The sequence below is a fragment of the Pinus tabuliformis genome, chromosome 2_2 (assembly GCF_031772625.1).
Source record: "Pinus tabuliformis cultivar Carrire ecotype Pingquan chromosome 2_2, CPIR1, whole genome shotgun sequence".
In the NCBI taxonomy this organism is placed as follows: domain Eukaryota; kingdom Viridiplantae; phylum Streptophyta; class Pinopsida; order Pinales; family Pinaceae; genus Pinus; species Pinus tabuliformis.
The window spans coordinates 1190159463-1190187368 of record NC_142300.1 but is presented as its reverse complement, the minus strand read 5'-3'; the positions used below and the strand labels follow the sequence as shown (position 1 = coordinate 1190187368).

The 27906-nt window shown below is 37.0% G+C and overlaps 1 pseudogene; it reads left to right on the top strand.

Moving 5' to 3' along the window:
* LOC149197753 (protein IQ-DOMAIN 13-like) overlaps positions 1-22941 on the top strand; it is a 58071-nt pseudogene extending 35130 nt beyond the window's left edge.
* The last annotated feature ends 4965 nt before the right edge of the window (positions 22942-27906 follow it).

The window sequence follows — 27906 nt, the reverse complement described above, 5'->3', positions numbered from 1 at the left end:
CTAATCAGCATTCAAATAATCATGCAGTTTCATATTTCCGGCAATGTATCTCAATCCATGAGATATTGTGTCCTGAAGACATCTCAGAAGATTCTTGGCACCAATCTAGTGAGGCTCAACCAAATATGAGCTCACAATGCTAACTACAAAACATATGTTAGGATGGAGGTTCACCATGAACATCAATGCGATTGAGTTTTTGAAACTCAAAGGCATTTCCCAAATTTGGTCTGACATCACTACCATATAACTTCTGAAAGTTAAGATCCCCAAGGTAGTCACAGGCTTGTAGTCCACCATACCAAATCTTTTCAAAATCTTCACCACATATTTTCCTTGAGATAGGAAAATTTCCCTTGGCTTCTGCCACACTTCAATTCCTTGGTTCTTCATTTCAAATTCAGAAGCCAGCTCCCCCTTACATTAGTGAATGAGAGGGTATGCGCCTGTTAGAAAGAGGTCATCCACATACAACACCAGTATGAGAGGCTTGTCATCTTCAACCTTAAAGTAAAGGTTAGGATCGGTTTCACTCCTAGTGAACCCAACTTCATCAAGTAGTTATCGATCCTCTCATACCATGCTCTGGGTGCTTGCTTCAGCCCATAGAGAGCCTTCTTCAACCTGCATACATGAGATTTTCAATCATAAATCTCAAATCCTTCGGGTTGCTCCACATATACCTCTTCTTTGATCGAACCATGCAAGAATGCGGTCTTGACATCCATCTGATGTAGGTTCCATCCTTATGAAGCCACAAGGGCTATGGTCAAGCGGATGGTCGTATATCTGGCAACAGGTGCAAATATCACATCATAGTCTATACCTTCCTTTTGGAAGAAACCATGAGCACCAAAAAGAGCCTTATACTATTCCGTACTTCCATCTGCTGTAGCTTTATCTTGTAAAGCCATTTTGAAGTAACAATTGTCTTGTCCTGGGGTCTGGGAATTACTTCCCAGACATCATTCTCCATAATGGTCATAGCATCCTTCCATACTTGATGCTTGACAGCATCAGAGAATGATGAAGGCTCATTTTATATGATTGTGCTCATACTGGCCAGGTATCCCTAATACCTGTTGGGTTTCTTACTTTCACAGAAGGTTCCTCGGGGTGTAGCATGTCTTTCAGCATCATCAAGTATCCCCCTAAGCCATGAAGGCCTCTTCCTAGAAGAGGAAGGCTCAGGTGGATAAATAGGATCCATCAGTTCTTCCACATCAGGCATTGTTACATCATCTACTCATAGAGATAGATTCCACAATCGTATGGTGCCACACCATTCTGCTCTGGAGTATGTGGTGTAGTAGTCGCCCTCTTAATGCCAACCTTAGGTATGCCTGAGTGAACCAACAGTAATATATCGGAGATCTTGCTCTTCTACCCTTGTTTCTTCTTGAATGCATCTAGCCATTTTACATTATTGTTCAGAAGAGTAGTCCTGAACACATACCATTCGGATGATAATCCTCCAAGAGTCGTGAGTGCCATTTCTCTGTCAGTAATAGTCTCCCCAATAGATAGGAGATCGTTCTTGATCTAGGTGATTCTTAAGAAGTATGCTTGCATACTCTCATCTTTACCCTTCTTGATTTCCCTTAGCTTATTTCTAAGAAACAAAACTTGATTTGCATCATTAACTTTAAATAAACTCACTAGTCTATTGTAGATTTCCTTGGAGGTGTCCAGTTCAGAGATGTAGGCCACCAAGTGCTTGTTGATAGAGTCCCGGATGATCTTCTTTGTTTTGACTTCTCCGTTTTTCCATTTGTTCCAGGCAGCAGCGGATGCATTTGATGGAGGCTCAACAATATTGCCTCTTACATGGTCTAGCACTCCTTGATATTCTAGGGTTAGATCGATAAACATATCTATCCGTGATAGTTAGCTTTCTCACGGAGCTTGTCTTCGGTAGGAAAGAGTGTTGAGGACCCCATAGTTATTTTAGGATAGCCTTGCCAATCTTCTCTTCGGTGATTGCTCTTGCTCTTGCTCGGGCTTTGTCTTCACCTCAACTCTGATTCCATGTTAAGTTATGGTATGTTCTATGCTTATAAAAATTTACTTCTTTTTCTTATTATATTCCACAGATTAGCAATCACATGTACATAAAGTAAAGTGCAGATAGAACGTTAAACGATCGACAGAAAACAAGCCAAGACAAGAGACACAAGATGTGGCGGCTAGCCAAGGACAAACCCCACAATGTGTGGGGAAACCCTTTGATCAAATATTATTTTATCTTCAATAATTTAGCAGAGAGAAATAGTACAATAAATCTGATTTATATAAGCAGTATCAAACCCTAGATCACCAGCATTAGCATTAGCGGCTTCATCATCAAACTAGGGCAGACGATATCTCACAAACTGACCGTCGGATCAGCTTGATTCCACCACCAAAAGTTGTGGTTTCCAGAGGAGGTTCAGATGAACCTATGACATAGTTTAGATGAGGAGATATTTTGGTCCATGCAGGTAAAATTTCACTTCTGCAGTTGCAGCTTCAATTTCAGCAGCTTCCTTCAAGCTAGGGCAGTCGATATCTTGCAAACCGTCTGTTGGATTAACTTTATTCCACCACCAAAAGTTGCGGCTTTCAGAGGAGGTTCAAATGAACCTAGAACGTAGTTCAGATGAGGAGATCTTCTGGTCCACGTAGGTCAAACTTTACTTCTGCAGTTGCAACTTCAGTTTCAGCAGCTTCCAGCTTCATATGTGTGAGGGAGAGACCCTTTTCTACACAGTAGAGAAGAGACTCTTTTCTGTGCAGTAGAGAGAGAGAGATGTGATGAGATGAGTGAGTCCAAATGAGGAAAAGTCCTCCTGTATTCATACACAACGTTGGTGTTTGAATAGATGCGACTGTTGGGCTTCTGAGCCTACATGAGTTGTAGGTCGGCTTGATAATAATTCCATAATCAAAATAAATTCATATCTCCATGAATACTTATCGGAATTGGATGATCTTTGTATCAATCCTACACCTCTCAATGAGAGGAATCCAATAAAAATATTATCAGCCATGAATAAGATGACCCACATAAAGTTTGGCCCTAGTTTCCAATTTTAACAGCTTCCGATAGAGCGGATGCAATTATTTTATTAAACAGTTGTTAATAACTCCGTCGGGTCCATCGCCTTATCGCAATCGATAGTTTATATCGTTACACTCCTTCAAGACTTGCAATTGAACCGGATGCAATATTACATCAAGGCGTATTACAATGGTTTAGTCGGATCCATTCTACATCGTAGATTTCAATCCCCAAAATCCGACAGTCTACAATGATTTCGGGTGGACTACTTGCATGAGCGTTACCCACCCGAAATGAGCAGTTTTTCTCTCTTCTCTAGCTGCTACGTGTCAACCATTGAATGGAATCGGGTGCTCTCCTCTAAATACCACTTACCATTTTGCATCTGCCCAAAATCTCTCTTATAGCTTTAAATCCGCCTTCCTTTGTTGACTAACGCTCGAGCTTGTTTGTACTCTATGACTGTAGATATTCTACCATCGACGGCTGCGACGCCTTCTCCAGATTCCTCTTCCACTACTGCTTAAATCAATATCTACCATTCATTTCTTGAAGCCAGTCTGCACAAATTAATCTTGGCCGATCATTTCCTTTGACCTCATCTGTTGATCTCCAAGATCCAATGTTTCCTATGTGTTCAATGTTCATCTATCTCCTCACTTTGACTTTGATTCATTTCTTTAGTGTTTTTTCCTATCGTTTCAGGTTTTCTTTAGGGTTTCGGCCTTTCACTTTTCTTCCTTTCTCTGAACCTGCCTTCTTTGAATTCATACATCGCTGATTCTCTCTGAGCTTCACTCTGATTCTTCAATTGGATTCAAAGACCCATTATGATTCCTCTTTGCTTCTTTTGATGAATTCTTCCTCTCGGTTCTTCTTGGGCATACATTACACGCGATACTCCCGATATGGCTCCTCCGATGTGGCTATTCCTCAATCTTCTACTCTTACACTTGCTTCTCTTCTCAGCTTTGATAGCTCTGCTCTGATAGCTCCTTGGCTTCATATTGACATTAATGACAATCTAGATCAACAATCTCCCCCTTTGTCATTGATGGCAATATTCTTCTTCTCTCCCCCTTTGACATTAGTGGCAAAGGAGTGTACAAGGACTCCCCTTGTCGAACTACTCCCCCTGTCTTGCAACATATTTATGAATCAACTTAAGTGATGCTAAAGAGATAACCCCCATCTTTTGACGAAGATTTTCAAATGCTTCTCGAGGAAGAGGTTTTGTGACAATATTAGCTATCTGCTCCTTAGTATTGATATATTCCAAGATGATATTTTTTTTAGCTACTTGTTCACGAAGGAAATGATACTTGATAGGTATATGTTTGGTCTTTGAGTGCATCACGGATTTTTGTTGAGGCTAATCGCACTTGTGTTATCACAATAGATGGTAATTGGTTAATTTGCACTTGTGTTGACATCTTTTAGAGCTTCCTTCATCCATATTATTTAAGTACAACAATCTATGGTAGCTATATACTCGACTTCAGCTGTAGATCGTGATATGGATGTCTATTTTTTGTTGAGCCAAGATACTAAATAGTCTCCAGGAAGAATGCATTTCCACTAGTACATTTCCGATCATCGACACTTCCGGCCCAATCAACATCCGTGTATGCAGTCAAAGTACGAGTTGAGCTCTTAGGGTACTAGAGACCGAAATCAGGAGTTCCTTTCAAGTATCTGAGAATTCTTTTTATAGCCAGCAAATTGGATTATTTAGGAGTTGATTGAAATCTTCCCACCATACCTACTGCGTGCATAATGTCGGGTCTCGTAGCAATTAAGTACAGAAGGGATCCAATTATTGACCTGTAATGAGTTGCATCTACTGAAAGGGAGTCATCATTTTTGCTCAATTTGCAACTTGTGGTCATAGGTGTGCTCATGGGTGCACAGTCTTCCATTCCATATCTTTTAAGCATGTCTTTAAGATATTTGGCTTGAGATATAAACATGCCTGTTGTGGTTTGAGATACTTGTAGTCCAAGGAAGTGAGATAACTCTCCTATCATTGACATCTCGAACTCTTTTGTCATATTTTGAGAGAACTCATGGCTCTTCTCATCATTATTACTAGCAAAAATCAGATCATCAACATAAACAAGTGTGACTAGTAACTTATCCTCATCCGTATTTATGTAGAGATTACTTCGAGACACCCCCTTCTTGAAGCCTTGTTGTTGTAGATAGTGATCCAATCTTGTGTACCAAGCTTTAGGAGCTTGTTTCAACCCATATAATTCCTTTTTCAACTTACAAACAAAGTCTTTTCCTTCTATTAGATTAAACCCTTTTGGTTGCTCCATGTAGACTTCTTCCTTGAGTTCCCCATTCGGAAATGCTGATTTTACGTCCATTTGATAGATTTTGAATCCTTTTGAGCAAGCAAATTCCAAGAACATCCTGATAGCTTCCACACAAGATACTGGTGAAAATGTTTCTTCAAAGTCAATTCCTTCAATTTGTGAATAGCCTTTACAAACAAGCCTTGCCTTGTTTATGATGATTTGTCCATCTTCATTCATTTTGTTTTTAAACACCCACTTGGTTCCTATTATGTTTTTGTCCTTTATACGAGTTACCAACTCCCATGTCTCATTCTTCTCAATTTGAGACATTTCTTCTTCCATGGCTTTTACCCAATGAGGATCCTTACTTGATTGAGTAAATGTTTCTGGTTCTATCATGGATAGCAGAGCAATATCATTTTTCTTTGGTGCATCTATCATCCTTCTTCAGGTTTGCATCCATTCATCTATATTGCCAATAATATTCTCTTTCGGGTGATATTTTTGGAGAAGTTTCATCTTTGAGGGAGTTTGAGATGGTTCTTTTTCCTTTGGTATTTCTTGATTTTTTTCTTCTTCTTCAGGTTCTTCTTCTTCAATGAGAGGATCAACTTCATGTTCTTCAATTTCTTTCTCTAGAAGGTCTTCATCAATCTTCACATCAATGCTTTCCACTATTTTCTGTAGTCGGTTATTGTAGCACTTGTATGCTTTGCTCCATGTAGAATATCCAAGGAAGATCCCTTCGTCAACCTGAGAATCAAACTTTCCTGGTGAGCCATCATTGATTTTTATGAAGCACTTGCTTCCAAAAATCTTGAAGTATTTTACTGAAGCAGGTCTTCCTTTCCATAATTCATAATGAGACTTTTCATTATTTGGTCTTAATTGAGTTCGATTCAAGGTATAGACAACTTTCCCGACTGCTTCTCTCCAGAATTTTGGCTACAAGTTAGCTGCTATTTACATTGTTCTTGCCATTTCTTGAACTATTTGGCTTCTTCTTTCAACTCCCCCATTTTGCTTGGGTGTTCTGGCAACAAAGAGTTCTCTTTTAATTCCATGTATTTTACAGAATTCATTAAATTCTTTTGATGTGAATTCTCCCCCTCTATCTGTTCTGAGGCACTTAATCTTTGAGTCCTTTTCATTTTCTACAAGAGCTTTAAGATTCTTAAAACACTCAAAGTATAGTCATCATTCTAGTATAGTCATCAACAAAGAAAGCAAAGTATTCTAGTATAGTCATCAACAAAGAAAGAAAAGTACCTTTCTCCTTGGAGTGTCGAAGTTCTATTTGGTCCACATAAATCAGCATGGATGATCTCCAAAGGTTTTGATGTAGAAAACTCCTTGGTCTTGTGGCTGGTTCTGGTTTGCTTTCCATGTTGACATGGACCACATATTCCTTGATTTGGTTTGAATAACTTTCGAATGTCTCATACTGCTTTACTCTTGCTGATATTGATTAGGTTATCAAAGCTTGTATGCCCAAGTCACTTGTGCCAAAACCAACTTTCATCTGTTTGACTTAAGTAGCATTTATCTTCTTGAATCCTGTTCAGAATATAGATGTTGTCTGGTGTTCTAACCCCTTTCGCCACAAGTTCTCCTGAGGAAGAGTTCCTTATTTCACAGTATTTTGTGCTAAAGACAACATTATGTCCTTGATCGCAGATTTGGCTAACACTTAGGAGGTTGTGTTTCAGCCCATTTACTAGCAAAGCATTTTGAGCTTTTCCTTTTCCATTAATAAGAGTAACAGTTCTTTTTCTAGCAATTTTGGCAGATCCACTTCCAAAGGATACATTTCCTTCCTTTTTGTTCAATGAGACAAACTTCCTTTTGTCCCCTTTCATGTGTCTGGATCACCCACTATCCACAAACCAATGATTTTCATCATTTTGAGCATATAGAGCTAGGCCACATTTATCCATGTTGGGATTCTCACTTCTTGCTTTTCCTCTTTTGAGTGGGCAATTTTTTTCATTGTGTCCATTATTATTACATAATGAGCAAATTAGATCAAATTTGGCCAAGGGATCAAAATAATTGTAGGTCTTGATTTGTCCTTACCCTTTGGGGCCATATGGTTTGTGTATTTGATCCTTCAGTTTTGGTGTGTCATTCTTACGAGCCATTTAATGTCTAGCTTGATGACCAAAATTTTTACAATGGAAACAATGCCCAAAAAGGATAGTTTTGTACTTGTTGTAATAGCCATGATTTGAATCAACATTCTTTCTTGGAGTTACTCCCGCTTCATTCTTTGGATCTGAGATGGGTCTTTGATGAAATGTTGTTTTGTATCTGTTGTAATGTCCATGATTCGAATCAACATTCTTCCTTGAATTTATTCTCTCTTCATTCTTTGGATCTGGGATGAGCCTTTGATGAAATAATATTTCTTATTTTGGGTTGAGGGAATGTACATCGACATAGCTTTTCGCATTATTCTTAGTAATTGATGATTCTCCTTTAAAACCTATTCCAGATTTGTCATGTTGAGGTTTTTTATTATTTAGGATAGTGTCAAGTATTTTAGAGCTTTTCCAACCCTTTTTAACTTGCTCCAATTCCTTTCTCAGAGATACTATTTCGGCTTCATGTTCTTCGCAAGCTTCTTCTTTTTCTTTTAGCTTATTTTTCAAGAGATCTTCCCTTCTTTTTGTTTCCTCGTTTTCTACGTTGAGAGAAATGATTTTATTCTGTAATTTAACATTTTCTTCAATGGCACTTATTAACAATTCATCTACATTTCCATCTAGCCCTGAGTCATCATCATTTGCGAATGCCATTAATAATACTTCTTGGCTTCCAGCATGGTCATTTTATTCATCTGATTCTTCATTACCTCCTTTGTGATGAGGAAATTGGTTAGTTGATTTCTTTTTTATGACTACAAATTCATGTTCATCAGGCTCATCTTGCTTAGAGAGGAAATTCTTCTTATTGAACCCTTTCTTTTTGTATACCATCCTTTTAGAATTTTCTTCATCATCACTATCATGCTTATGAGGACATTTTTCAGCATAATGACCTATTTTTCCACATTTGAAACAAATAAGAGGGTATTTACCTTTCAACTTAGATCCTTTCTTCAACCTTCGTACAAATTGCGCCAATTCAGATTCAACATTAGAGTCATCACTACTGACATTCCTTTCTTTCCCCTTTTTTGATTTTGAGGCCTTGAATGCTGCATCTTTGGAACTTGGGCAACCTTTTCTCATCTCATAGGCAATGAGGATTCCATGGAATTCATCCATCTTGAGAGTATCTAGATCCTTCATTTCTTCTATGGCACTTACTTTGGAGTCAAAACTATCTGGGAGAGATCTTAAGACCTTTTGAACAATGGTGCTTTCTTCAATGTTTTCTTCCAATCCTTTAAGAGAGTTGACCACTTCGGCTACTCAGAGAAAGTATGATGCAATGTATTCTTCATCATCGATTTTCAGACTTTCATATTTCCTTCTATGAGTTTGAAGATTTGCCTTCTTGACTTTGGAGTCCCCGTCGTATAAGCTAATTAGCTTATCCCATACTTCTTTGGCAGAGTTACAATTCATGACTTTTGTAAATTCAGAATTAGTGATTCCACTAGTGATGGAGTTTAATGATTTTGCATTTGCAACGTAGACTTTCCTCTCGTCTTGATCTGTTGGAAGAGTGGAAGGAGCTATGTACTCATTTAAGAACGAATGCCAAACTTCAAGTCTAAGGGACATTAAGTAGTAGGACATTCTCTTTTTCCAGAAACCAAAATTTGTGTCATCGAACAGAGGAGGTCTTCTTGACACTTCTTGATTTCTCATCATGACTAAGAATCATTCTTCAAGCTGTTAGGCTGATATGAAGAAGCCCACTCTGATACCAATTGTTGGAAATACTAGGGGGGGTGAATCAATATTTCTTTTCAATTATTATTTTTTTCAGTTAAAAAACATTTATATTTGGAACACAGAAATAGATAACATGAATAGATGCTTTTATTAATATGATCTTTGCAATAAATCAAGTACAATATATATACCTATATCTATATATATATATATATATATATATCTATGGTTTTAATCAGTTGCTATTTGGAACACAGAAATAGATAACATGAATAGATGCTTTTATTAATATGATATTTGCAATAGATCACGTACAATATATATATATATATATATATATATATATATATATATATATATATATATATATATATATATATATATATATATATATCTATATATATATATATATATATATATATATATATATATATATATATATATATATATATATATATATATATATATATATATATATATATATATATATATATATATATATAGATATATATAGATATATATATATATGGTTTCAATTAGTTTCCAAGCACCATCTTGGACTCTTTGTGAGGCTCCAACCTCCAGAGCATCGACTCTGTCTTGTCAAGGCACCAACCTTGAATTTAGGAGCACCAACTCCCAGGACACCAATCCTTTCAGTTCTGAGGCACCAACCTCAAGGGCTCCAACCCTGTGTTGTAAACTGTCTAGATCTGTTTAGTTGTAATTCTCTGCTCCCAACCCTGCTGGACCTATGACTTACTTCTATCCTCCTGTTCCTTCCACTTCTATGAGAAATTTGGCTTCATTTTTTCTTACAGTTCGCCAGCAACACTAAACTTTCCTTGTTATTTGTTCTATATTCTTGATACACCTGACCTTTGGCTTCCTCCTTGCTCGCTTGAGCTTCGGCTTCCTCAACACTCGCTTGATCTTTCAGCTTCCTCAACGCTCACTCTTCAGCTTCCTCTGTCTCTTCGAATTCATCAATACTCATAGGACACGTTAATTAGGGAGAGAGGCCATCTTTATTATTATTCAAACAATAGACTTATTCTTTACAGCAATCGCAACTTTCATGAACACTCGGAGTTATTCCTTTAAACACATAATCACAATCGCAACGTCATGAAGGTCTTTATAAGTCATGCCCATAGTACAGTCGATGGCCGATAGCCGATTCCCCTGTTGCCGACAGAGTGGATGCGATTATGTTATTAACCAGTTGTTAATAACTCCATCGGGTCCATCACCTTATCGCAATCGGCAGTTTATATCGTTACACTCCTTCAAGAATTGCAATTGAATCAGATGTGATATTACATTAAGGCATATTACAATGGTGCAGTTGGGTCCATTCTCCATCGTAGATTTCAATCCCCAAAATCCGATGGTCTACAGTGATTTCGGGTGGACTACTTGCATGAGAGTTACCCGCCCAAAATGAGCAATTTTTCTCTCTCCTCTAGCTGCTACTTGTCAACCATCAAATGGAATCAAGCGCTCTCCTCTAAATACCACTTACCATTTTGCATCTGCCCAAAATCCCGCTTATAGATTTAAATCCGCCTTCCTTCATTGACTAACGCCTGAGCTTGTTTTCACCCGATGACCGTAGATCTTCTACCATCGACGGCTACGACACCTTCTCCAGATTCCTCTTCCGCTACTGCTTAAATCAATCTCCGCCATTCATTTCTTGACACCAGTCTACGCGATTTAATGTTGGCTGATCATTTCCTTCGACCTTGTCCATTGATCTCCGAGATCCAACGTTTCCTATGCATTCAATCTTCATCTGTCTCCGAACTTTGAATTTGATTCATTTCTTCAATGTTTTTTCCTGTGGTTTCGGGCTTCTTCAGGGTTTCGGCCTTTCACTTTTCTGCCTCTCTCTGAGCCTGCTTTCTACGAATTCATACATTGCTAATTCTCTCTGAGCTTCACTCTGATTCTTCAACCAGATTCAAAGACCCATTATGATTCCTCTTTGCTTCTTTTGATGAATTGTTCCTCTTGGTTCTTCTTGGGCATACATTACATGTGATACTCCCCATATGGCTCCTCCTTAATCTTCTACTCTTACACTTACTTCTCTTCTCTGCTTTCATAGCTCATTGGCTTCATATTGACATTAATAACAATCTAGATCAACAATGATCTGATACCAATTGTTGGGCATTAGATAAACCAACGCTCCCCATGTGTTTCGTGACATGGACTAACCACCTCTCGTGGATCCTTATCTCTAGCGATGCAATCATTGACTAACACTTGCAGGTTTTGGTCTAACGACAATCGTGATTCCCAACAAGTGGTATCAGAGTGTAGGTCACGAGTTCGATACACATCCGGCTCATGTTGGGGGGGATATTGTTGGGCATTAGATAAACCAATGCTCCCTGTGTGTTTCGTGACATGGACTAACCGCCTCTCATGAATCCTTATCTCTGGTGATGAAATCGTTGACTAACACTTGCAGGTTTTGGTCTAATGACAATCATGATTCCCAACAGGGAGGACACATTCAAAAGGGTGACTTGTTTAGGGCATGTTACAACTGAAACTAAGGTTTGAGGAGCCCTAAAACACTGATTTAAATGATGGGATTGATGTGCCCAAATGGATCTGTAACAGTAGACCTTCGCGAAGGTCTAGGGGTTGGTTAACGAAAGTTATATTGATAAGCTTTAAGGCTTATCGATCTGCGCAAAGGCAGGTTTAGGGCATAAAACGACATCACACTCATCTCTGGGTGCAGAAACTTGGTTCCAGCATCTCCCCATACTGCTTTGGATGAGACTTTAGTCCGTGCTCCATGGGCTGATGCCGAAAGGGCCAGTAGTGTAGTGATTTGTTTGGAAAACTTAAATCTGAACCTAGGTCAAGATCCACTAAGCCAACACTTGTCCTAAAAAATTGCAAGGGACTGCAAAAATCTACACATAACATTTTCAAGATTCTTGATGAGGAAAGGCCTCTTGTGAAGTATCTTTTGTATATTCAGAACAAATGGCAATATATTTTTCCTTGCATGTTCACAATTCAAAACATCATAAGGAAGTTGATCCCCTTCTTCAGGTTTTATGGTGCCCATTTGCGAGCAACCTCCAATGGAGACCACTTATCAATGAACATCAACATTAATAACTTATTATAATTTTACAAAAAATAACTTTATTTGAAAACATTTTCAGAAGAAATCACATTGGTATAATTTGACCAACGCGTTTCGAACCAACCATTGTGGTTCATCTTTGGGACAAGATAAAAATCAGATCATAGCGGCAAGTTAAATAGGGAGCGAGGACCTTCTAACAACTATGGGGAATAACAACTAAAAAATGGCTATTTTTGACTCGATAGGAAAATGGGCAATTTATTTTTATTTTATTATTAATTAATAATAAATTAATAAATCATATATATATATATGTATATATTTTTATTTTATTATTAATTAATAATGAATTAATAAATCATATATATATATATATAAAACTATCATATCCCCTAATATATAAAAATAATAAGTCAAATAAACTCCAAAATAAAAACTATAATTAAGTAAAAGGGGAATTTTAAATAATATTAAAATTATAAATATATTAATTATTTATAAACTATAATATATATATATATATATATATATATATATATATATATATATATATATATAAGTATTAGTATATATATCTTGGTTAAATGTAATTTGTTTAAGTAAATTCTAATAAAAAGAATAAAGAATAAAATAAAATAAAATGAAAATAATAATAAACAAACCTTAGGGTGAGAAAAATCGAAAATGGTAAAAAATGTTTTAAATATATTTGTGAAAAAAAAAAATACATAATATAAAACTATTTTATAAAATAATTTAAATGTAATATGTTTATTTAAATGTATTTTAATATTAATTAATTATTATTTTATTATTTCATAGATCATAGCTCTTTCTTAAAAAAAAAAAAAACTTCACATGGAGAAAAATTGAAAAGAGGAAAAATAGACATGAAAGGGAGGGGGAGGGAAGGGAGAGGAGGGAACTAAGAGGAAAGGGATGGAATCCAGTAGCTGCTGATTTTCCAATTGCCGTCCCTATTAAGATTACTAGGCCTCTTCTTGATTTCAATGGCTTCCCTAAATTTACGGTGATGAAAGTGAGAAATCTTTGCACTGACCTTAGCTTCTTCAATGCATATCTAATGCTTGGTCTTCTCAGCATGTTCTGCTAAGGCCAAAGAGCAGGTCCTCCCATGCTTTATATTTGCAGCGTGTTCATTAATCCTTTGATTAATAGAACAGCCTGTTTCACCAATGTATGATGTTCCACAAGAGCAAGGGATGACATAAACACCTTTCATATCTTTGGGGCCAACGGGGTATTTTACTGATTTCAAGGAACTTCTAATGGTGTTAAGGGGTCGAAAGGTGGAGGTAATGTTGTGCTTCCTAAGGACTCTCACAATCCTGTCAGTCGTCCCTAGGATGAAAGGGAGGTGAACTCCAGAACTATGATCATTAGGGTCAATCTTAACCTTAGGACTTTTGCTAGCCTTGAGGAAGGCTTTAAGGCCTTGTTTCTTACTGTAACCATTATTAGCAAAGACATTCAAGACCAAAACTAATAGATAAATTGATGATCAATTATAGTCCAAGACAAAAACATGCATATTTAGTGTGGGACATTTATATTTCAAATGTAAGCATATAATTCAAGATTGAGGTAAAAATGTCTCAACCTGCCTCTTTTGAGAAAGGAGGGCCAAGGAAGAGGGAACGCATGACATGCCACAAATCAAATCCTAAGGAAGAGGGAAAGCATGACATGCCACAAATAAAAGTCTCTACCTGTTATCAACCAACCCAAAACCCTCCCCATCAAACCTATGTTGTAAATGATCTAGACCCTAGTTTAAGGGCCACATTTCTAACACTAAAACTTTTTATGGAAACAACCTACACCAATTCACTCTAACTTTGAACATGCATAGGAAACTCATACTCTTCTTGGAATAACAAAATAATTACTCTAGGGCACAAAACCTATTCCTTCCATCATTAGATAAATAGAACCCTTGGTTTCCCTTGCTACAATCACTGGTTTGGGTAAAGTTTATACCTTCAAGTTTCATGCACATAGGAGCAGAAGCAGAATGTAGCATTAAAATGTTGAACAATAACATAAACAATATATTATGTTTAGCATTATGGAAAGCAATAACACACCTACAACTTCTTAAAAGCACTGGGAAGAAGAAATATGCTTAATAACACACCTACAACTTCTTAAAAGCATAGGGAAGAAGAAATATGCTTAATAGTGATTCTATCCTTAAAAGAAAAAGTAAGAGTTAATCATTATTCACTCTACCTTACAAGACTCTAGGAAAATATCAACACAATACTTATCATTATAACTGGAGTAGAAGAAAACGAGAGTGCATGCAAATCTGAGGATGTACCTTTCCCCTTCAAGGTTTTTGAATTCTACCAAATTAGCATTGTGTCTTTTCTTTTCTTCCTGGAGTTTAGTTTCTAGGTCCTTACATTCCCTCACAAGAACGCGTTCCTGGCTTTGAATTCTTAATGCCAACCTCTTACATGCAACAACTTTGACCACTTTAACTCTTTCAAACCTATTGCATATTCCCAAAACGTAAGTGTCTTTTGTCCAAATTACATCACAAAAAATTGATAAGCTTTCCAACACACACAAGACAGTGACAATTACAATTATAGAAAAATCTACTATTCCTATTCTCTTGAAATCTGACAAGTTAGAACTATTTAAATCACGTTCATGTTTCATAAGTACTAAAGCCAAGTTGCATAGAAACGTATACACATGGAGATACCGATACACCATATTTCTTAAAACTCAAGATCTAGATAAAGGTAAACTGCACACACAACAAACAAATACACCAATTTTTTTTTTAAGTTAAGATCTAGATACAGAAACACACTATTAGAAACATATGTCCACACTTATTAAAAACATAGAAAATTCTCATTTTCAAAAGTGTTTCACTACAGATCTCTATTACAAAATTTAGGAATGCAAATTGATATGGAAGGATTAGATTGGTCTGTTTTAGGATGAGGGAAGGGTTGTTTTATAAAAAATAAAATAGAACTTTAGGTCCCCATACTTGGCCTTTTTATGATTTTATTTTATATTTTATATTACATTTTGAAAAATGATTTTAAGGATCTGACCGTTGGACATTTTTGGCTAGAAACAAATCCCGAGTGGATCTCTGGCACTTCCAAACCTGAAACATATCTTGAGTGGATTTGAACATGCAGAAATGCAGATCCCATAACTATGGTCAAAAGCTTATTGGATTCTAAGCATTAAATAAGCAAATATATTTCCCTGCCAGAATAAAATTAAGTTGACTCTAATGCTTGGTAGGTTACAATTAGAAAAAGTAGAAGAATTGGAATGTTCCATTTATCCATCAAAATATCATATCCTTGCCAATTTTTGTGGAAAATATAATCAGTGATCAAGAATTCCAATCTTATTTAAGAGCTTTTGAATCTTGTATGAATCCTGTATACTTTGAAGCATAAAAGCTTGATTCATAGAAGAAATATGGATAAATGTAACCTGTGAAGATAAATAATCTTTTTGAATTTTTGTAAAAAAAAAATTGATACGAAAATTGACTAAAACCATTGTAAAAGGTTATGCTGACAGGTAAACGTGAATGTCAAATTTTTAAACCTAACCGAGTAGCTGCAAGTTTAATTCCCCACGATTATTTGTGTGCAAAAAAAATAGAGCCCTTAGAATAACCCAGGGGTATTCAAATACCTTTGCTTATGGGATTTCCATGGTTCCTTCCCATGGATAATGCAAACGTATAACTAAACAACAATAAACCATTTGAAGATAACGCTATATTTATTTATGGAAAATAATATTTTATTACTGAACAATAAATAATCATACATAATTGTGCCAAGATATCCTCATTGGCTCCAATGTAAAAACAATCCAAATCTTTTCTTAAAATGGTCATTAAAAACCTATGTTGCACTAGTTTTCGGGATGTGGAAACGATGGGGTAAGGGCATGCTTCCTTGGGCAGCTAAAAAACACTTGAAAATTTTCAGGGACAATATAACAGGCTATATTGTATAGTATTATGTACAACCTTACATTTTCCAATTCTTAAAAAGCTTATACAATTTAAAAAAGAGTTGAGTGACATTCAATTATTCCAATTCTTAAAAAGCTTATACAATTTAAAAAAGAGAGTTGAGTGACATTCAATTATTGACTCGAGGAAAAGGAAGTTTAGCTTTAAGAAACTTAAGTGTAATTATTTTCGATTTGCAATAAGGTTCATAAAAGAGTCTATGAGACAAAGAAATGTCTCTATATTAGTTTTCCTGTCTCATATTTTTTGTTAATGGTCATTATGTTAAAACTTTGAACGCATTTCCTCAATAGGTTCTGCAGATTCTTACAGATGTCTTTAAAAATACTAAAAAATACCTTGGTTCTGTAAAGAGATTAAATTCATCTTTGAGATTAAAAGGGTGATTGAATAGGAAATTTGTTTAAACATTTAATATGCAATCCAAGTCACAACTATCTAATTGTTTTCACAGTGTTTGAGGTTGGGATGATGGAAGAAATGGAATTGAATGGCTCCTAAAAACCCATGCACAATATGTAAAAGCTGAGATGACCCCAAAAACAAGAACAAGAGAAAATCCAAAAGGATCAGCCCTTTGAAATGTTGTATTTCCTAGTTTTTTGACATGCAGGCTTTGCTTGCTATAATTTTGTCGCTGAAAAGTGAATAATTTAATCACCAGAACCCAAAATTAAATCCCATCATACAAAACCAATGTTTTGGGCTGCAACTTGTATAGAAAATTTAGATCCAGTGTAATACAAAAAAATGGGGAAAATGTTCATATTGTCTAATCATCAATGTCCATTGTCAAAACTAAAGATACATGCTTAGAATATTCCTGGATCTTCCCAGAACATCTTTGAAATCTGCCAAGAACATCCCCAAAATCTATCCAAAACATCCCTGTAATTTGTCCTGAACATCATGGAGATGGCCAACAAATCCCCGATAAAGTCCCCAATTGTTCAAGGACATTTCCTATGATTGCCCATGTCCCTAAAGTGGTGAAACATTAGGTAGTCAAATAAAAAGACCTCAAAGAAAATCTCAAGGACAAACTTGTAGTTGCTATGAAAAAGATTGGCAGGCCGCAGGTTGAATAAGGAAAATGAGGAACTCAAGAAGAAAATACAAAATGGTGATCATAACCTTGACAAGACAAAGGAGGAAGTTTCCCTTTTAAAGCACCAAGTACAAGAAAAGGATGAGGAGCTGACCCAACTAAATAAAGAATTGCATTAGTTTGAGAAAAGGCATAATGAAGAAGTCACTTCCCTAAAAGTTCAGTTAGAAGAAGCAAAGGAATAAACTCAAGAAGCTGAAGAGAAAGACTTGAAGGAAAAATTGATCCTCCTCAAAGGACAACTTGATGAAGTAGACAAGGAAAAGACAACTATGGCATCTCAACTAAAAGAGAAGGATGAAGAAATTTTCTTATTGAAATCAGATGTCATTTCTCTTAAAATTGAAGCAAATAAAGCAACAAGGATGATGAAAGAAATGAAGAACCAAGTAGTTGTGAAAGATGAATATTGTGAAAAATTGAAAGGTGAAATTGTCTCTCTTAGAAAATAAGTTGATTTTCTAAACAAGAAATTGAAAAGTTCTCAAGCCTTGGATGACATGCTAGCCATCAAAGATCTCCATTCGACAAGTCAAGTCTTGGATATGCAGATGATTATTCTAGCAAAAAGGATGCTAACCCTAAAATTCCTCAAGACAAGAACATGGAGAAGCTTGAAAGTTGTATAAATTCCCCAGTAGAAGCAAGGCAAGGAATCAAATAAATTTGGAATTTTTTTTGCTCCAAGAAGTTATGCAGGTGGTGTCAGAAATACAAAAAATAATAAAAATCATCAAAGAACTTCTAGGCCAAACAACTTCAGATGTAAACCAAGACAATACTCATCCATTTGGTATTATGCTAAATTTTTTGGTTATTTTCATTTTGTACAAATGTTGAGTATATGGAAAAGGATTGTTGGGCACATAACAATGAAATCCATAAAGATCTCCATCAGTCATCCAGAAGTAAGATTGCAAGAAGATACTCCAACACATTTACCAAGAAAAATTATGCTCCAACATTCATGTTTAAAATTGAATGCTTCAAATGCCATAATGTTGGACATTTAGCTAGAGATTGCAAATTGAAGCGGGTCCACATCAATCAAGCAGGGAAATAAAGTCACAAAGGTTTGGAGGAGGCAGGTTGCACCAGAAGAAGAAGATGTGCCTTGAATGCTCAAGGCATCAATACATGTTGCTGATCATATTTGGCAATCATAGGCAGAAATTTTGTCTCGCCAAAATTCTGCCAATTAGTAAAAAGAAGAGCAGCATGATAAAGATGCAACATACTATTGAGGAGAAGCATGATGATAGGAGGAGAACTTAAAGGAAACACACTATCAGGGGGAGCACATGTCAAAGATTAGTTACTTAAGAATTGGGCGTGAGTGGATGTGAAATCCCTTGTTATTGAATCCCAGAAATAGATCCTTCCAGATAGCAAGGAATCCTTCTCATGAACTTGCCAACTATATGAATATTCATCAGTGATCCCCCCAATTATAGTTAAATTATATCACATATGTGAGTTTGATGAAGGATATGATCTGGAAATAATTGGAAGGAAAATTTGGCCCTAGAACCTGTCAGAATCTGGAGATACTTTAATTCTCACAAACTTATATTTCATTGATATGCTACCTAGATATCATATCAAGACCAAAATTGCAGCAATCCTCTATGCACATTCTACTAATGGGTCAAGTACAGGTTCTAGCAAGGCTGTTCTGTTTAGATGGACATAGACAAATCATTCCAATAATTTTGATAGCGGAAGCAGCATAATGACATGAATTTGATGGTTGCACTAGAACTTCCCATCTCCTTTTATGTAAGCTCTAAGGGAAAGAATTTGAGAAGTACAATTAGAGTAAATTCAAAAATCTGCAATGAGGGTGTTATTGATAATATATTTATCTAGATTCTACTTCTATTCCAACAGAATTATTTACAAAGGAGGCATACCTTCCAAATAAAATATATTTACAGGATGATGACAAAACTGAAATGGAATTTTTGAGTGAAGAAGATATTTTAGAAGTGGAAAAAGAAGACCACACAAAAAAATGGAAGCTTGATAATGAACAGTATGAATTAGAGATGTCGTAAAACTTAAGTTCTCATCATTAGTTCCAATTCAAAGGCTGATGGTAGTAACAAGATTCATAAATCTGTTTGTTCTTGTTCCTTACTAGAAATCTATCAGTATGAAATTTCATGAATTTCCAATATTAATCCTATCTCAGGATCACAAAATCTTGGAATGGGTAATTGGAAACCTATTTTGGACATTTCCAGAACTGATTGGATATCCTGTGCGCAATATGTTTGCATGCAACTCTTTCTTATGACCTGAGGTGAATCACGGAATAATCATTGGGCATTGGTGTAACAGGTGAAAATAGAAGCATATATGTATTTCTATAGAAATTACACCATACACTGTTACATTTAAAATTGTCGAGATTGAGTTAAATGACCTTCCTAAAAAGGGTACATGGCACCTGAATATTTCCTACATTAAATTGTCGATGAGAAAAATGATATTTTCCAGTATTTGGGGTACTGCTCAAATTATAAATCAATTGATGCTTCTGAACCCTTAACAGAGTATAGAAACATGCATGATCTAGTAGATCATTTTCACAAAATGAAGCATGACAGGGGGAGTTCAACGGCCTTGACCATTACAAATTCCATAAACCATTGTTGAAATGTCTATTTTTTTCTCCAAACATTGATTTTGTATTTCTAAATTTGGATCATTTAGACATACATGCAGATAGACATACATAGGTGCTTTTGTTAATAGAAAATTCTTTGCAGTATTGTCTAGCTGAAAACTCGGCCTACATGCTCATGTCGACTCCTACAGATATGTCGGCCCTTATTTCCAACCGATAAGTATTTTCAATAACAAACAACTATATATATAAGCTAAGGTACATTCGGTTATGGTTATCAAGGCTTCGGTGAAGATTCAGTTCAGAGAAAGAAAAATTAAGATCACAACTCATGAACAAGAAGGGTAAAAGAGCAGATGAGTTTGTGACAACATATTTCTGAAAAATTTTGAAACATATTTCCAATAAATTTAGTTTTCACAAATATAAGCTCATATATTTCATGTATGTTAGGAGAAACTTCCACACTCTCAGGGGTCTCGTGAGACTGCAAGCATTGGTGCATGGTTAGAATGTGCAGCATCAAGCAAAAAATACCATGCGCTGCATGCAAGCGCTTGTTAGAGTGCATTAAAAAAATTGATCAAGGATGATTCACATGTTTGAAGAAAATCGAGCTCTTCAACACCACCTTCAGCAGAAACGTGAAAAAGAACTTGAGAAAAGGACATCTAATGTGAGCCAGATCCCATGTCTTTGGGCAAGCTTTTTGTTTCCATGTCGGAACCTTTTAAGGCCACTTGATTTCTTCCTTTAATGCCTAATAGTGTGCATTAGGTTTTTTATTTTTGGCATTGCAACCTAACTTGAGTTGTCTTGTGCTATGCTATTTGGAAAATAATTTAATTTAGTTTATCAAAAAATAACTTGCATAGATACTCAAGATATATGTCAATGCAATGCAAGTTTTAGACATATTGTCTACCCATTTTAGAAACGATGTTGTGCAGGTGACTTATAGAAGGATCGGAATTCTGCCTTTCACCAATAGAATTATCCAAGGACAATGACAAGCAGAGAATTTCTCAAACATATACCTTGACATCTATGCTCAGAGGTGTCAGAAGTTAAAACTGTATTTGCTTATAAATACTACTAAGTTATGTTGAGTAGAGGTTGTTTTGACCTTTGATATACTGTTTCCAATTTTGGGTGATTGTATTATAACATATTTATAAATTTATAAATTATTTTTACATAGGGATGGCCATTCTTCACTGGAGGAATAGATTTAATGTCAAAGCCTTTATACAATGACTGAAATTTTGTAGTTTCTTGTGATCTATACCTGCTTTATTATATGTTATGGAAAACAAGTTATGTTGCAGCTTCAATATTTCATATATATTTTTTTCTATTATTGAAAGCATTAATTGTTTCAATCCAACAAAAGAAGCAAGTTTTATGTATCCGTAGTTCTTCTCTTAAGGCAATTTAGCTGGTTTCAATGAAAATAATGCATGTTTCTTTGTTGTTGCTTTGTTGTTCAATCATCATACACACTTGTCAAAGACTAAAAGACTGTTGTTTCTGAACAGTCTGATGCTGATCATCAACAAGATTGGGACAACAACATGCTAACCTTGGAAGAAATTGAGGCTAGACGACAAAGAAAAATAGAGGTTGTTATTAAGCGAGAGAGGGCATTGGCCTATGCATTTTCTCAACATGTATGTGCTTAACCGCTGCTTGAAACTGCTAATATGCCAAATTTAACAATCAATTTGATACATTTTGGTAAATCTTGCATGTTTACAGTTATGGAAGAATCCTCCGAAATCAGTCTAGACCAAGTTGATAGAGATTGATGTTGAGAATACTCATTGGGGATGGAGTTGGTTAGATCGTTGGATGGCAACCAGGCCATGGGACAGCCATAGGATGACCATGAAGGAAAATTCTAATAGGAAGATTCAAACTATAGGTGAGATTGGACAAAAAAATTCACATATAGAGTTAAAGCAGCATAATGCAGAATTGGCCAACATTGGTCACATAATATCTGATCCATTTACTCCCCTTTCAAAATCCTCCATACCAAACAAGATTTCATTGATGAGCACAAAAACAAAGAGCGATGACCAATGTCACATGATTTGGGTTTTGAGTTCAAGTTCGACAATGATTAGGTTCTATTTGAGTTAATTTGTTTTTATGAGGTTCACCATTAGGTTCGGATATATATATATATATATATATATATAAGAAATAAACATCAGTGAACATCAAAAATGTTATCACGGACATGAAAACTATAAGGATAAATTACAAGCTTGAGTTGTGACATGAGGTTATGAGTTTTGATCTATGGACTTGGCCAATGGCTATGAGGTTCGATGAGGTTCAACAAACCTCAATTTTTTTTAAGGTTTGCCAAAATTCCAACATCAAGGTTAAAGTTCGACAAACCTTGTAACATAGGTGATGACAATGTTTTGAGGTTAGAAAGACCAAGATACAACTCTCATAACCGTCAGGTACATATTTTATGAGAGACGATGATAGCTTTATGAACTCTCCTATAATTCCCAACTACATGGCATCTACAGAGTTTGCCAAAGCAATGGTCAGATCACTGAGTACTCCAAAACAGAGGCCTTGGACTCTTGACATAGAGCCTATTTCATGTAGAATGAAAATGCTATATTTTCCTTTGTCATAGGCCAATTCAGGCCTATACAAGTCCACTAAAGGCTCTATGTTTCCTCATACAAGTCTCAATTTGAAAGGGTTTTCAGGACCATCGAAATCAAAGAAGTTCGTTAGTTATTTGAGAGACCTTAGTATTGATTAGACAATTCCTCTTTGACCCAGGGTTATAGAAAACATTTTAGATAAGTACTTGTGTAGGTACATGCCACAACTACTATAATATGGATTGACGTAGCTGGCATGGTAAAGGAGATATATATATATATATATATATATATATATATATATATATATATATATATATATATATATATATATATTTTTCAGAATTACAAAAGGTTTCTTTGGTGGGATGAGCTTGGAAGTTGGGAGTAGTAGCCTCTTATGGATTCCAGTGATGTCTATTTCTATTTTATATTTCAGCTAAAGTGATATGCTTGCAATAAGAGATTTATAGACAACATTCATGTCAAGTAAGCCGTACAACCCAAATTTCCTCTTCGCAAATTTTGAAGCTACACGAGTAAGGATGAATCTATCTGCAAACCTTTTATGTGTTCATGTTTGGCCCTTGGTTGAATCCTGCGATGAAATAAAAAGAAATGGATTGAATGCTGATGCTTCTTGTTCATATGTTAATTCTTCTTGTTGCAATATATAACAACCATTTATATTTCTGGTGTAAGACTGTTGGGGAGTTTTCTATCAAACAACATCATCTCTGTGGTAAAAGGTGTGCTATCAGGGGTTGCTCCATCAAAATATAGGAACCAACAAGGACCCAAAGGTGCACACAGATCAATAACTAAGAAGATCGTTGTTTATGAGTGTTAATATGGAGGTCTGCGACACAATTATACAGTTAGTGGACCTTTTTTTTTTTTAGTAGATCAAGATCTAAAAAGGGAAATATATTATTATATATACATGTGTGATAGTATTTAGAGCAAGGCCAAACTAACCCACAAGTTTATTGACCAATTGCTGGAGTTGACCTATAATTGTTCTTGACGTTATTGAACAAGTAAAGCGGGATTGACCTTTTAATACAAAATATAAACTAATAGGAATAAGGCTGACTTGTGAAAGTGTAAAAATTGGAAAGGTTTAGAGGGACCAATCCCTTTGAAAAGTCCTGAATGTGGCAATGAAAACTGAGCAGCTCGTTCTAGAACACCTTTTGGCATCCATCTTAGGAACTGGTGTAGGATGCAATACTTCAGAATAATTTTTGTAGCACTAATGTGAACACTTGTATGGTGACATGGGGTTGGAGTTGGCCTATCAAAGCCCATTGGTCTACTTTGATATTACTTACTACCTTTTTTGAAGGAAGGGACAACCCTTTAAGTGTCCACTTTGGAGCTTCTCCTAGGTGATGCCTTGGATGCTTTGGAGTACAATTCCCACTTTAGAGGATAGGATTTGATGTTTAGTTTTCACTAAAGAGCCTTTAGAGGCTGGATGGTGCACCAAAACCCCTTGTTCCAAACAGGGAAACACTTTCCTCTCCACCCCTTCAATCACTTATGGAGGTTGAAACCGGGGGCACTTTGGAACACTCCATTGGCTCAATTCTGCCGAGGAAAAACATGCCAATGTGACAAGTGATTGTAATCTTGATTGATCAAGATGGATGAAAAGAGACAGTCATAGAACAGTGGAACAATGGAGTGATTTAGAATTGGACACCTTTCATGTTGTTTAACTCAAAGGTTGAAGACACAAAGCTTTCTTATTGAGCCATATAGAAGAATTGTAGTATGGGAAATACAGTAACTCTGTAGAGCATGGGAAGCCCCTTCTTGTTTATGAATATCTCAACAATGGAACTCTCCATGATATGTTACACTTTGCAGATGATAGTGGTAAGAGATTAACCTGGAACTCTTGAGTGAGGGTTACACTAGACACAATTTAGGCTTTAATTTTCCTCACTATATCTCTTGAGAATAGAATAATAGAAAGAAGGTAGTTATTGTAAAAAAAAGGTGTTCTAGGAATTGTTGGGCAGCGGGTCCCCCACATAAGGATTTTGGGGCTCAAAGCCTACAATTTTGGGTAAAAGTATGGTAAAGGTTCCACGAAGTGCGCAGAGCGCGAATTGTAATGAGTCAAGTCAAAGGGTTGTCCACCTGAGAAAAATGTAAGATAATAGAAAGCGAGTCGGCCTGCCCATGGTCGGTGGACCATGGGAATGTATAAATAAGACAGGGCTCTAGGTTTAGGAGGAGGCAGTTTTTTGGTAGCTTTGGTTGAGATCTAAAGTGTATGGGTTTGTAAAAGCAAGAGTGCTCTGAGTCTGTAAGTCCGAGTCATGGGTGGTAGTTAGAGTAGGCTTTGCAGCTGTGTGCGCAGAGGCTTGGTAGAGTCCGCAGCTATGTGCGCGGACCCCTGTAGCTGAGTGCGCAAGGTGGAATTGGATTGTACTGAACAGAAGGTTAATAAAGATAAGTGTTTCTGAATTATTATGCTTCTGATTGCAGATCTATATGTTTATGCTTATATTACGGTTTTTATGCGTATCGTTAATATGTATGGTTGCGTGCACTAGTTTTAACTGTTGAATGCTTGATTAAAGACCTTAAGGGATAGATCAGATCCATAATAACTAAAATAATAATAAGAATCTAGGAAACACCCCGTCGTGGATCTTCGCGATGACTAGATAGCTACGCAGCGTAGCGCGAGTGTGTAGTTTGGTTTGCGACCCCTCCAAACTCATCAAGACATCCCTAGGGTGCAGAAACCTGGTTCCAGCACCCTCCCATACTACCTCGAGTGAGAGTTCAGTCCGCGCTCTGCGGATTGTTGCAGAAAGGGCTAGTAGTGCAGGATTTGTTTGGATAAAAATCTTCTGAACTTGGTTCAGGCCCCAACAAGCCAACAAATGGTTCCATTTTCGGGACCGGGATTTGCCTAAGGGATGTCTTATGTCAGAATGCTCAAACCCTACGAAGAAAGAGATTGAAGATTGGTTGGATCAAAAGCTTCACGAGTTCGTGGTGCAGGAAAACAAAACCCTACAGATATCTGAGAAGAGGTGGCTAGATCACTACATATACACGGAAATCCATGAGATCTTCTTCGCGTCCTTCTCGTCAGAATTGTATGAGTGGATCGCGAGGCTAGCAGACAACACGGGAAGGTGTAAGCTTGATCAGCTGATAGTGTGGACTCCGGAGTTAGTGTGTAGGCTAGAAGCGTCTAAAGATAAGATTGCGCGAGCTGTAGATCATTGGTTGGATTAGATAATAGGAGGGTTTATCACTAAATTTGCGATAGACACAACTATCAGCTACAGTGAAGGCGAAAGACGTTTTCTCAAAGGACCGCGAGGTAAGTATGTGAAAAAATGGGTGATGCGCATACATTAATGAGCGGAACGACGCGAAGCAGAAGGAGCTTCAAAGGGATCGAAGGGTTAGGAAATAGTCCTTTAATTTCACCACCGCGAGCAAGTGGGGAAGAGCGTGCTTGGGTTTCTCCAAGGAGTGCGGTCAGTTTGATCGGGAAGCGCATTCCGTAGTTATCATCTCCGCTAACGCCACCACTCCCATCGCCTTCTTCACCTCCAACTTTGCCCACTTCGTCTCCACCGAATCAGTAGTTTAGCATGGTGAGCGCAATCAAGTTTCCTGTATTTAGAGGAGTAGGGAATGAATATCTCGATCGGTTTTGGTTCGTAGTAAGAGCAGTATGGGAAGCGCATGAGGTTATGGATGATAACATTAAAAAGGCCACATTGGTAAGTGCACTACAGGATCGCGCACTGACTTGGTATATCAAACACTCAAATGATCATCTGAATGCCGGAATAGCAGAAATCCAAAGTCCATTTAACAAAGAGTTTAGTCGACCGAAATCGAAGACACAGTCAATTATAGGATTCAAGGAGATCACGATGCTTCCAGGTGAAACCCCCTAGGATCTAGATCAAAGGCTGAAAAGTAAGATCTCCGATGCTAATATGACACTGACGGATGCACAACACCATGCATGGTTTGTGACATCTTTGACACCACACCTGAGAACAACATTGTCACAAAAGAAGCTCTCAACCCAGGTAGAGGCATTGGAAATGGTGATGATGTTGCACGAAACACCAGGGTTTGGAGTCAAGCAAATCCATGCGTAACTACAAAACCTATGCTTAGAGATGCAGAGTTTGAAGCAGGATAGGGCGCCCTGGCTAGAGGTGCGCGAAGAAGTGTGGTGTATAAAATGTAAAGGCCAGGGTCACGACAAGGATCACTGCCCTGTATTCACGAACTATTTGGTGGGAGGAGGGCTGATGCCATTGAGGCTGGAGGTACAAGTAGGGCCAAGTGCGGCACCCATACTCTGGTTCATGATTTGTCAAATAGGAGGAAAGCACACAATGGATAACTGTCACCTATTGTAGAAGTATACTCAGACTCTGCAGCAACTGTATTGTAACTTCTGTAGATCGATGGGTCACGACGAGCGAACGTGTCGGAGCTACGAGCTAATGATGGATAGGACCTCGTCCTATTGAATGTAGACTGAAACGTGAAGTTTCGATCCAGCCGCAGGGGCACGTGGAGGATTCCAAGGACGCGGACGAGGGAGAGGAGGAATGGGACCTAGACGAGGGTGCAGAAAGCTAATATATTATAATTGCGGAGGGTTGGGGCACTATGCTCGTAATTGTACCAACCTGACGAGAATATCTTGTCAGTATTGTGAGCAATTTGATCACGAAATGGTAGATTTTCCGACACTGATCGCCCAAATGCGCGAGAAAGGGGTACTATAGCCTACCCCAACTCAAAATATCCAAATGATGAGGTCCAAACCACGCGAAGAGGACCCCAGTGTAAACATGGTACTTAGAAGTGGCGCAACTACGAGGGAAGATAAGAGGAAACAACCTGGAGAAGATTCGAAGGTTCACGAGGCTTCTACAAGGGAACCTGAGTCTGAGATGGAACACGTGAAGGAAACATTTAAGGAAGCTAAGAATATCTTCACGGAGGCCTCTACTTCAAGTAGTAAGGATCAACTTGAGCTAAGAATGGATCCTTCTATGCTTACTACCTGTTTAGAGACATGTATGAAGCTGCTACGCGACAATAAGGCAGTTAAGGGACTACAAGAACTGATCGCTAGGTAGGAAGGATCAGGAGA